General features: G+C 38.5%; 1 protein-coding gene across 2 annotated transcripts in view; it reads left to right on the top strand.

Annotated features, from left to right (window-relative positions):
* RET (ret proto-oncogene) overlaps positions 1–10253 on the top strand; it is a 73963-nt gene that overhangs the window by 8960 nt on the left and 54750 nt on the right. Inside the window, exon 1 of one of the 2 annotated variants that reach the window (XM_015866143.2) lies at positions 5859–5877. The exons of the other annotated variant lie outside the window; for it this stretch is intronic. The gene's annotated coding sequence lies outside the window, so the exon portion shown is untranslated. Of the gene's footprint in view, positions 1–5858; positions 5878–10253 lie in introns of those variants that run through there. 2 annotated transcript variants of the gene reach the window in all.

Raw genomic sequence — 10253 nt, 5'->3', positions numbered from 1 at the left:
CTTCCCTTCCCTTCCCTTCCCTTCCCTTCCCTTCCCTTCCCTGCCCCACTGCCATGGGCTCAATTTCAATAGGGATTTTGACAGCTTGTCAGCAAATGTGTTAAATCCTGTCTCCTTGGATCATGCAGCTAGGTGGGAATTCTGTTCCACTCTACTGACAAATTCTATCCTTTGTCACTGCACAGGAAATCTTAGTATCATGAATAGACATTCAAACTGCCTGACAGTTAGAAAACAGATTATAAGCTATACAAGACCTTAGTCTTTAATAATGTATTTGTACTTTATACTATTTCTAAGAAACAATAATGGAAATGTATGTGAAGTATTTATATTGGTAGTCCCAAACTCCGTTTAGCTTGAATATAGTAACTACATTCATGAACATAATGAAGAGACTGGTAACAGGGACTTTTCCTTATATTATAACATTTTTTATGCTGGGGATGTAAGAAATAGGGCAGTTACAGTCTTTTCATGTCTGAAGTTAATGCCTGGTGTTTGACCCATCAGGGCTCTTTAAGAGATGGTGATAACGTGAGTGTGTATATTGTGCAATTGGAGTGTCAATATCAAAATATTTAATATTGTTAATCACCAACAGCTGAATAGACAGAAGATAGGTGACTTTGATGTCGAGCTGAGCCTCTGGAGTTTCTGGTTTCCAGGACCTTCAAGAATATCCCTGGGGACATAATGGATATGTAGTGTCTTTGTCTTTTTAAAAATCGAGTTATAATACCATGTTCAGCGTTCTCCAGTCCCAGGAAGCGAATGGAGGATTTCACACTGGCACTGAGCATTTCCAGTTAGGGCCTTGAAAAACATCTGTACACACATGGCCTAACATTGTCACCCAGAAAAACAGAGGCAGTGCTTTTTTTTCTTCTGCAAGAGAAATGCTTTGCAAGGGTAAAACCTGTTGCAATAGGCATGGGATTTGAGGATCTGTTTTCTTAAGAGTTAAATGAGATTTATGGTTTGGTAAGCAGTTTTTCTGATTAAATGAGAATGTTAGGATTGCACAACAACTGTGGAAAATCAGCGCTTAGATTTTAACTCTACCATCAATATTTTCCTTCCTAATTCCTAATTTGCCATTTCCAGAACTATTTATTTGTCTTTGACTTCTGAGATTTCTTCTTCAGTTCTCCTTTTATCAGTGCAGGTAACATCTTTGCCAGATTTTCATCTTCGGATAACTAACTACGTGTTGTATTTCTTCCGCCGTCGGTTATGTTTCACAGTTAGTATCTTCTGTTGTAACAATACTGTCATTGTAATTCCACAGACTTTTCAAATTAAGTTGTTTAAACGTGTGTAATTTAAAATGGAGTTTGGGGTGTGAGCTCCTTAGCTGCTGTTGGTTGGTAGTGCCGCTCTTGTGGAAGGCACTGATACAGTATTTTACATAATAAAACCGTGGGGAAAAATGGTGCAATCCTATAATCCTATAATCCCATTCCAAGGAGATTTTCATTTACCCTCTCGGTGCCAGCGTGGCATAACAATATGTTGTATCCTATTCTAAACACAAGGTCGAGTCAGGAAATCACTATGAAGAAGAAATAGTCTATTATTCTTTCTTTCCAAGGACTGAATTAAATCCCAGTTTGTCTTCATTTAAAGCAGAAAAGTTACCTTGTCAACTTCTCCTGCATTTGGACAGAATCCCACAGATGTGTGGAACTGCTATTGAAAGTGAAATCGCACTGGACAATACGATTATCCTTCCAAACATTCTGATAAAGAGACACAGCATCTTTGACTTTTAGATGTGTGATTTTTTTCTGGCAAAAATATTGGCTGAGGTTTGCTTGTTCTTTTTTTTTTTTTCCCCCTTTTAGATGCTACATTTTTTTGCAATAGAAGGAAAACTTTTAGCTTTAACTCTTCTTCAGTAACTAAGAAGATAGGAAGGAGCGTTATTCTCACAGGGTTGACTTGAAGTCACAGAACATCTTTTCCTTCTCATGACAGACATCCCTTTGGCAACTTTAATTATGACTTTCCTTAGTTATTGGAAGATACAAATGGATCTAATGGATACAGATACATCCATTTATCACTGAACAGATAGTCTAAACCACTTACAACTCTAAAGTTTTTTTGTGTCTGTAACTACTGTTTGTTCCAAATTTATATGTTGTTTATGTTTGCCAACACCCCAAATGCAGTGGTGACTTAGAAAGGAGGGAAAAAAAAGTGATCAGTGACAGAATAAATTGCAAATACTACTGCTAAAAATCAATTATAATTACTTCAGGTTTTACAATTATGCTTCTGCCTATAAGTTTTGCATCTGAAGAAATTCCAACAAAGTTCATGTTAAAATTAATGGTAAAAATCTTCTGTTGTTGATATCAGATCTGCTTAACTGGGAAGACAGATTTCTGTGAAAGTGAAATCAGGAAACTGTCAGTGCACAAAGTACTGTAAAAAGCTGAGTGGGCAAAATTATCATACAGTGGTTCACCAGTGGGTTTAATGAGGTCATAGTCTTTTCTAGCACCAATTAACGAAGACAGTTTTTCCCCTGTAGACTTCAGTTGGCCTGCAAATGTTACAATACTTGAGACGAGAGTGAAATTGCTGCTATTGATAATAAAGATGTGTTTCTGTTTTCAAGGCGTGGTGTTTGCTTCTGGATTTTCCTATTTTTTCTCAGTGAGAGTTTAGTTTTAAATAGTGAATTAAATAGTTGGTAACTCAGAGCAGGATATTTTAGTTGAGATTTTTCAGTAAAGAATCTATCCTTTTTGCTTTTATGGCAAACAAATGGACAGTGATGAGCATCAGTATTGCTACCAGAACTAGGTGAATATTTAAAAGGTTCTTCAAGCCCTACACAGATTGTCACCAGCAATCCAAACGGTGGGGTAAGATGCGGAAATTGTGTAGCAGCTCATTATTCCAAATGCATCTCATTGTTTTTTAATAACAAGGTGTTATACGATAATACGTGAAATGGAAGTTTTCAGCCTGATGTGAGCCTACTAGAAATTAAATTCACCTCATGCAATCTTTTCCAGATTCTCTCTCACTAAATTAGCATTCCTGTTATTTTGAAGATGCTATAGAAGAATCAGATGGGTTTCAAGTACTTTGCATTTTCAAATTTCAAAATGAATGGTCAATTTGCTGTCAACTGAAAGTGTCTAAGTTCTGTTTGGTTTCACTGTCTGTGGAGTGGTTCAGTCCAGTTCCATACAGTCTTTTCTCTTGATAGTGGTGTTTCTGTGTTGTGCCCCTGGCAGCTGAATGTCTCTGTGTTCTATTTTGCTCACTTGTTCTTGAAATCTTTTCCTCATGTAGCGGGTGATCTGTCGACCATTGTAAAAATCCAAGAAGTCCTTTAAACAGCTGTTTCAGTGTTGTGTACAAATAAATAAGGCTGAGGATTATGGAAGGCATAGTCATACAGACCTGGGAACCTCTGTTGTAGGTGATGATATTCCATAGTAAGGTTTTGACTAACCAGTTTTACATACTATAGATCATTGGACTGTTAAGTGTATAAGAATAATGGACCATTCAGGAAGAAAAAAAAAGTCAAAGCAGGTTTAAGTAGGTTTAAGATGATGTTCAAATTTAGAATCAAGCATTCTTTAGAGTACTAAAGGTTTGTCTGGTCTGTCTGCAGCTGTCAGGTTACTTGTTTGTTTAGATTAGAAATCTGCAGAGTAAGGATTAGTCTGATTAATCTGTAAGGTAAGGATTTCCTCTTTGCACATTTAGGCTGGCCAGATCTGGTCCAGGGCAGCTCTGGGCACTGATGTCATACTTTAAGTATCATATTTTAGCAACTGCTGATTAATGCCTATTTCTGTCAGCAAAGCTGGATACATTTGTCTAGTGAGAAAGTGGTGGCAAAAGAAACTACCATTTCTTGTCATGCTGTCACATCTCCCAAACAACTGTGGTATTAAGCTCTGCTTTCCTCGCACTCAATATGCAGAATGAATGAGGCTGTTTTAGACTTCTGTTTTTATAGTTAACCGAGCTTTGAAATTGTCTCCTAAATCATCCTTGCCAGTAGCATTAACTACCCTTTTGCTGGTAGTCAGAGATTATTCTACAGTAAGTTAAAGGGTAACTCATCTTCTTTTGTGATGACAGGAAACATGGAAGGATGTAAAAGATAATGGCTAATTCAAAGCAGATCACTCCACTCTGCTTCTGGAAATCCATCAACTCCATTCAAACACAGATTTGAAATTTTGCAACAAACTTTGAAAGCTCTTTCCTTTTCGCTGCCTCAGTAAATTGTTATCTGGGCAAGGATGATGCAGATGCCCTTGAATTATGATGCCTTTCATTACAAAGGGGTGAATTGCACATTAGCCTGGCATTCAGAAGCCTGAAGGATTCAGCCACTGTGCGTTTCTGTGCTTCAAAATAAAGGTATAGGGGGGATGCAAAATAGGCAAGAGATGTGATATTAAGGGAAGATTTTTTTATCCTTCCTTCTCCTTTTGCAAAGACAAGCACCTGAAAATGCTTGATTGAAAAATGTGCTCATGCAAAGATGAGTCATCTCTGCTGTGAGGCTGGGCTGGGTAGCGAGGTGACAGGAGCAGGTGTAGCTGCACAACAGCAGGTGAATTGATCCTTAGGTAAACTCCTGTGTTTGCTTTTTGTTTTATTTTCTTTTCAGTGGCAGCTGAAGCAAAAGAAAAAGGAAAATCTCATGTATTAGTAAGCCATAGAAGATATTTCAGAGGGGAAATTCTTCTTAGAAAGAAGCTGTGTCTAGCTTTCTTTGTATGACAGTTCCATCTATATACTTCCTTGTTCATCACTCGTGGTTGGTTCTGATACGCAAAAGCTGGTTGTTTTGCCTGACAGCTAGATTGTTGCTGTTGTCGTTATTTGCTTCAGAAAAAACAGCTGGCTGACAGGTTGGGCTCAAGAAGATGCAGTAAATGGGACTGCATCAGTTTGGTGGCCAGCCATTGCTGGGGTTTCCCGAGGCTCCATTTTAGGGCCAGTTCTCTTCAATGGTCTTATAAAAAAGATAATAATAAAAAAATCTGAATACAAGACTAAAATGCACACTAGGTGAGCTTGCAGATGATGCAGAATTAGGGGCTGATGACTCTGTGGAGGGCAGAGAGGCCTTACAGAGAGATCTTGGCAAATTAGGGGTCTGTGCTGTCACCAGCCATATGAGGCAACCCTATAGGTATACAGACTGGAGGGTTAGAACCTGGGGAACAGCACTGCAGAAATGGACCTGGGGGTTCTGACTGACTGCATGTTGGGTGATTTAGTGGCATGCCTTGGCAGACATAAGCCAGCTGGAATGCTCCAGGCGTGGCACTGCTATGGACTGAGGGAAGGGATTGGCGGGCTCTGCTGTGTACCGTGAGGCCTCACCTCGTGGTAGGGTGTGGGGTTGGGCACCACTATGTAAGAAGGATGTAAGGTTGTCAGGGAGCATCCAAATGAGAGGTATTAAGATGGTGAAGGGTCTGGAGAGCAAAGTATATGGGGAACGGCTGAGTCCCTGGGTGTGCTCAGCCTGGAGCAGAGCAGGCTGAGGGAAGGCCTCGTGGTGGCCTGCAGATCCTTACTGGGAGCAGAGGGGCAGCACTGAGCTCTGCTCTCTGGGGTTGTATTGATGAGTATAGGCTTGGTCTGCATCAAGAGCGTTAGCCCTTGATTTCCTGAGCTCTTGTGGTATAATGCATCCTGAAAGGCTGAAAGTGAAGCACGTGACAATTCAGGCACAGCCGGCATATTCATGGCAGTGAAGAGACTGTAGCAAACTGTGCTCAATGCCCTGTAAAAAAACAAAACAAGACAAACCTTGTAAAACACTATCCAAGACAACGCTGAAGGAGAGCTACCTGTTCTGAGAAGCTCTGTTTGAAGGTAGGTGCGGAGTCCAGGTTCCTCTTTTACAGCCACTCTTAAATCTCCGAGTACAGAAGTAATTTACTTAGGCAGCATTTAGACATGACAGTCACGAACACCATAAAAAATTATGAAGTAGATTGCTTTTGCTAGGCAATGATTATAATTACTCACAACTCTTGATATGTATCATGTAGCATGAATCATTTTTAATTTCCTGAGAACAATGCAATTTAAGGTACCTTTCTTCAGCAGGCTGTTTGATTTATTAGAAAACTACTGCATCCATGTATCAAAAGCTCTGTTAATCACTGTTTTGCATCATTTTTACTGTGAAAAAGCATGGTAACTTGCATGTGTTAGAATGCCAACGTGCATTTTAACATACTATACATCTCTCTACCAGTTCTGTCAGAAAAAAAAAAAAAAAAGCAAAAATTCAACACCATCCCTCCACAGTCGTGGTAAAACAGAATACAAGCTGCCTTATTAAAGTGCTCTTTCTCCTGTGCTGCCTCATGCAAAAGTGCTTTACTGAAGAAGCAGTTAAAGAAAAAAAACTAAAGATATAAGCAGATTTATAATGAAAACGATTATATGAAAATAATGATCACTGTATAGCTATACTGTCTGAAAAATGCCTTGCAGAAAACAGTATGATATGCCAATAAGTCTGGTTTTATTATTTTTATTATTTCTTGTGAGCTGATCCACAGAGTGCTTGATAATATTAATCTTATGATGAATGTACAGTACTAGTTTTACTAAATTAATATTTTTTACTTTCAAACTCAATGATTTACTTGAGAGTCATCATGCAGTTCCCTTTACTTCCAGAGTATTAAATGATTATGGGAACCAAAAATAAAATCAACAACAAAGCATTATTTTTTTTTCTTTAAAAAAATGTGGTAGGAGGTAAGATAAGCATACGCCAAACAAGTTCAAGTTATGTCCAAACGTTATGACAGACTGCTGCCTTCAGAGGTTTGGACCAGTCTTCATGACTCACCCTCTTTAATAAATAAGTAAATAGAAATTAAGTTCCCAAATAATTACATTTAAAAAATTTCAAACATTTTAGGATAGATAAAGAAAGGATGCTTTTTACAAAGTAAGCTATTGTCTGAATAATTTATGGCTTTTTAATAAAACGAGTGATAGGAATATTTTATAGATAATATGCTTATGTCCTTCTGACATGTATGGTTCAGGCATTTTTGTGGCAGCTTTCTGATTTACGGCTTGCTGAGTGATATTTATTTGTTATTCAAGGTAGTAAGAACTCAGATTCTTCAGTTAATCACCTGTATAAGTAAACCTGGTTCACTAGATTTTTATACAGCAATTTTCAGACCAGGATCTTTGAGATATTCATATTACCAAGAAAGCCATGTGGACAACACATCCTTGTGCATGCAGATATGTATGAGTCAGAGAAGATTAAAGGAGGCTGTAGCTGTAATGTCTAGACTGGTGTTTGTGACTTCTAAAACACTGCTAATATGGTTCTGTTTTTTCAAACAGGGGTGTTCAAAGGGAGCTTAAGATCTATTATGATTTTTCCCCTTGTGTTAGAAGTGAAATAACTTTGGGTAGGATCAAGCTTTGTAGATTTCAGCTGCAAAACTCTCATTAAATTCAATCTCACCTTTTGTGTTGGTTTTTGAGACCTTGTCAGATTTTCATTTGGTGCATAGAGCACAGTAAGTTCATTGAGGAAATACAGAATTTCAGAAACCACGATTTCTTTTATAGTCACTTGGTAAGCAGGCTTGCAGGACCAGTATCTGTGCCCAAAGACACTGTAGTTTATATATATATATATATATATATATATATATATATATATTGCTTGGGTAGATGAGGAGACTCCTTCATGCAGTGGAAAATAACAAGAACCTAAAAGAATGGACTATTGGCAAAGTAATGTGTTGGGAGATTTTGCATCGGGATTCCTTATGTGTAAATCAATAACATATGTGACCTTTCAGGATCCTGACTGCTGAGATGGCATCAAACTGACTAGTCAAGAAGTGCTCACAGTGGAGCAAATATTAGATGAGGAATTAGGAATTATGCTTTCATCTCAGTTGTTGGCCAAATCTTTTCCATTTCACTCTTAGTTTCTTCCTCTGTTATATGGAGATAGAGATCCAGTACTGTAAAAGCTCTTTGTGGTCTGTGATTGGAAAAGTACTGAACTCAACCATGACTCTTAGTTCTAGTAAACAAATATTTTCTTGTTGGCTATTTTCAAGCATTGTTGTAAATGTTTAACCATTTCAGTTTAAAGCTCGGTGCAAAATCACGTCTTTGTTTCTCTGTAACGATGCTTCTTATCACTTTTATTATGTGAGACTGTGAAACATTGTGGGAAGGGTGGAAAAAGATAAATGTTGTCAATTTGCTCTTTCATGGTTTTAAGTAGGGTTCCCTTGGGTATTGCTTCCATTTGGAAGAATCAGGCTATACTTGTGTCTGTTGTAACATAGTGTTTGTTTAAAGGCAGAATTCCAAATACATTTGTTGGCTTTTCTCCTGAAACATGACTGTAACGGGGACAGGGGTACCTTAGAGAGCTAAATATCCTGTGGTCTGGTTTGCTACTGATGTGCATACATAATTTCCACTGACAGTAATGGGAGTTACATGTGTACAGAAAGCTAAACAGACCCTTAAAAAATGTTGATCGAGTAGTAAAAGCTTACCTTAAAGCAGTGTGGAGGTAGAGAGTGAGTGAGCCTCTTTTTTCCTTTTTCCTTCTTTATTTATAACTTTCTCTTAAACTTATCTTCACTAATGTTATCTTAATTTATGGATTCACTCTGGATTTATTATGACGTGAGAGGTATGACAAGATGCATGTGGAATAGGTATGCAGAAGATGAGTTTTAATGAGAACAAGGGACAACAAAAGAGTCTGGAAAGGGTTTTCTCCTTCCTGCTCCCGTAATAATTAGGAAAAAAAGAGAGTTTGCTTTTTAATTGAGTGTTTGTATGGTACACTGCCTGCGATGCTGTTGTGATGATGCTAAGTATCTTTTGTACAGTAGCAAAGAGCTCTGGGTCTGTATTGCCAAGGCTGTGTGCACAGCTGCACTCAGCACAGTGCCCCCAGGGGTGCACAGGGCCCATGTGCAGCTGCAGTACTGGCACTGCAGTACAGCACATTGACTGCAGGGAAAGAGCTTGATATCTCCAGCCTTGGCAGGCCATAGAGATGGGGCTTTGTGCCTTGCACCAGCCCGCGGAGCTGCTCTGCTTACATAGGTCGCAAAAGGAGACTTGAACTTCTGCTCAGCAAAACAAACAGGCAGTTCTGTATCCCAGTAGCATCCAGCATCCAAAATGTGAAACGGTTTAATCTGCTGTGTTCCTTGGGAACTTTATTGTGCTTTGCACACCATGTGTTATTGTGAGCACGGAGAACAAGAAACATAATTGCTTTGGATGCCATCAGGATTTTCAGTGTTTTCTTCGAGTTTCAAATGAGAAGGGAGAAGCAAATTCCTGGATATTTAGACCTGGCGATCTGTAGTCTATTCCCTAATTAAATTCTTTGCAACCAGTGTGTTTTCATTGTTAATCAGTTAACGTTTGTCCTCAGAAGTAACTAACCCTGCAGTGTAAGAAGGGGTAAAAATGTTGAGAAATGTCAGTGTTACACAAAAGGCGTACCAAATCAAATTGTCCTATTTCAGAATAGTTGAATATCATGGCATCTTAATAAAGGGTGTGCTAGAATATGTTCTCCTAATAAACCTCAGTGAAACCTCTAAAAATAACTGCACAGATATATTCTAAGTTGATTAGCAGTAATTGAACTGACTTAATGTAGTTGGATGATGTCATGTATAATATTCCTCTAAAGTAATTTCTGTAGACAAGCCATTTGAAGTCCTCTTGCAGCCAGCATAAACATCTTCATGTTGCTAAACTGAGTGCTCAGACTAAAGCACTCAGTGGGAGAGCTCTGACATCTGCCCAGTTTATCTTGTTTCTGTGAGCTGCTACGGCTTGCCTGTAAGAAGCAGCTTTGCAGTGACAAATATCCCATCCGTGCTGTAGTAGAAATGAGGAGACTATATAATTGCATAACACTTTTGACCTGCTAGTTGTTGAATAATATTAGAATGATAAGTGTTAAAGATGGAAAGGACCTTTGAAAGCGTCTGATTTCAAAGTTTCCCTGCAGCACACATTTCCAGCATTCTCTCCAACTTGGTTCAGCCTGTCAAAAGCAATGAGGATGTTCCATGGTCTAATTTGTTTCACTAGAAGAAAGCTTGGAAAAATGATTTTTATATGTTTCAGTCTCGCTTTTGCATCCGCTCATACATTTTCTTGCATCTCTGCCCTCATGTTTTTACAACCTTTTAAAGCTTGTCTTT

This window comes from Coturnix japonica, chromosome 6 (assembly GCF_001577835.2).
Source record: "Coturnix japonica isolate 7356 chromosome 6, Coturnix japonica 2.1, whole genome shotgun sequence".
Lineage (NCBI taxonomy): Eukaryota > Metazoa > Chordata > Aves > Galliformes > Phasianidae > Coturnix > Coturnix japonica.
The sequence above is the reverse complement of the archived record's forward strand: the minus strand, read 5'-3'. Positions and strand labels throughout refer to the sequence as shown.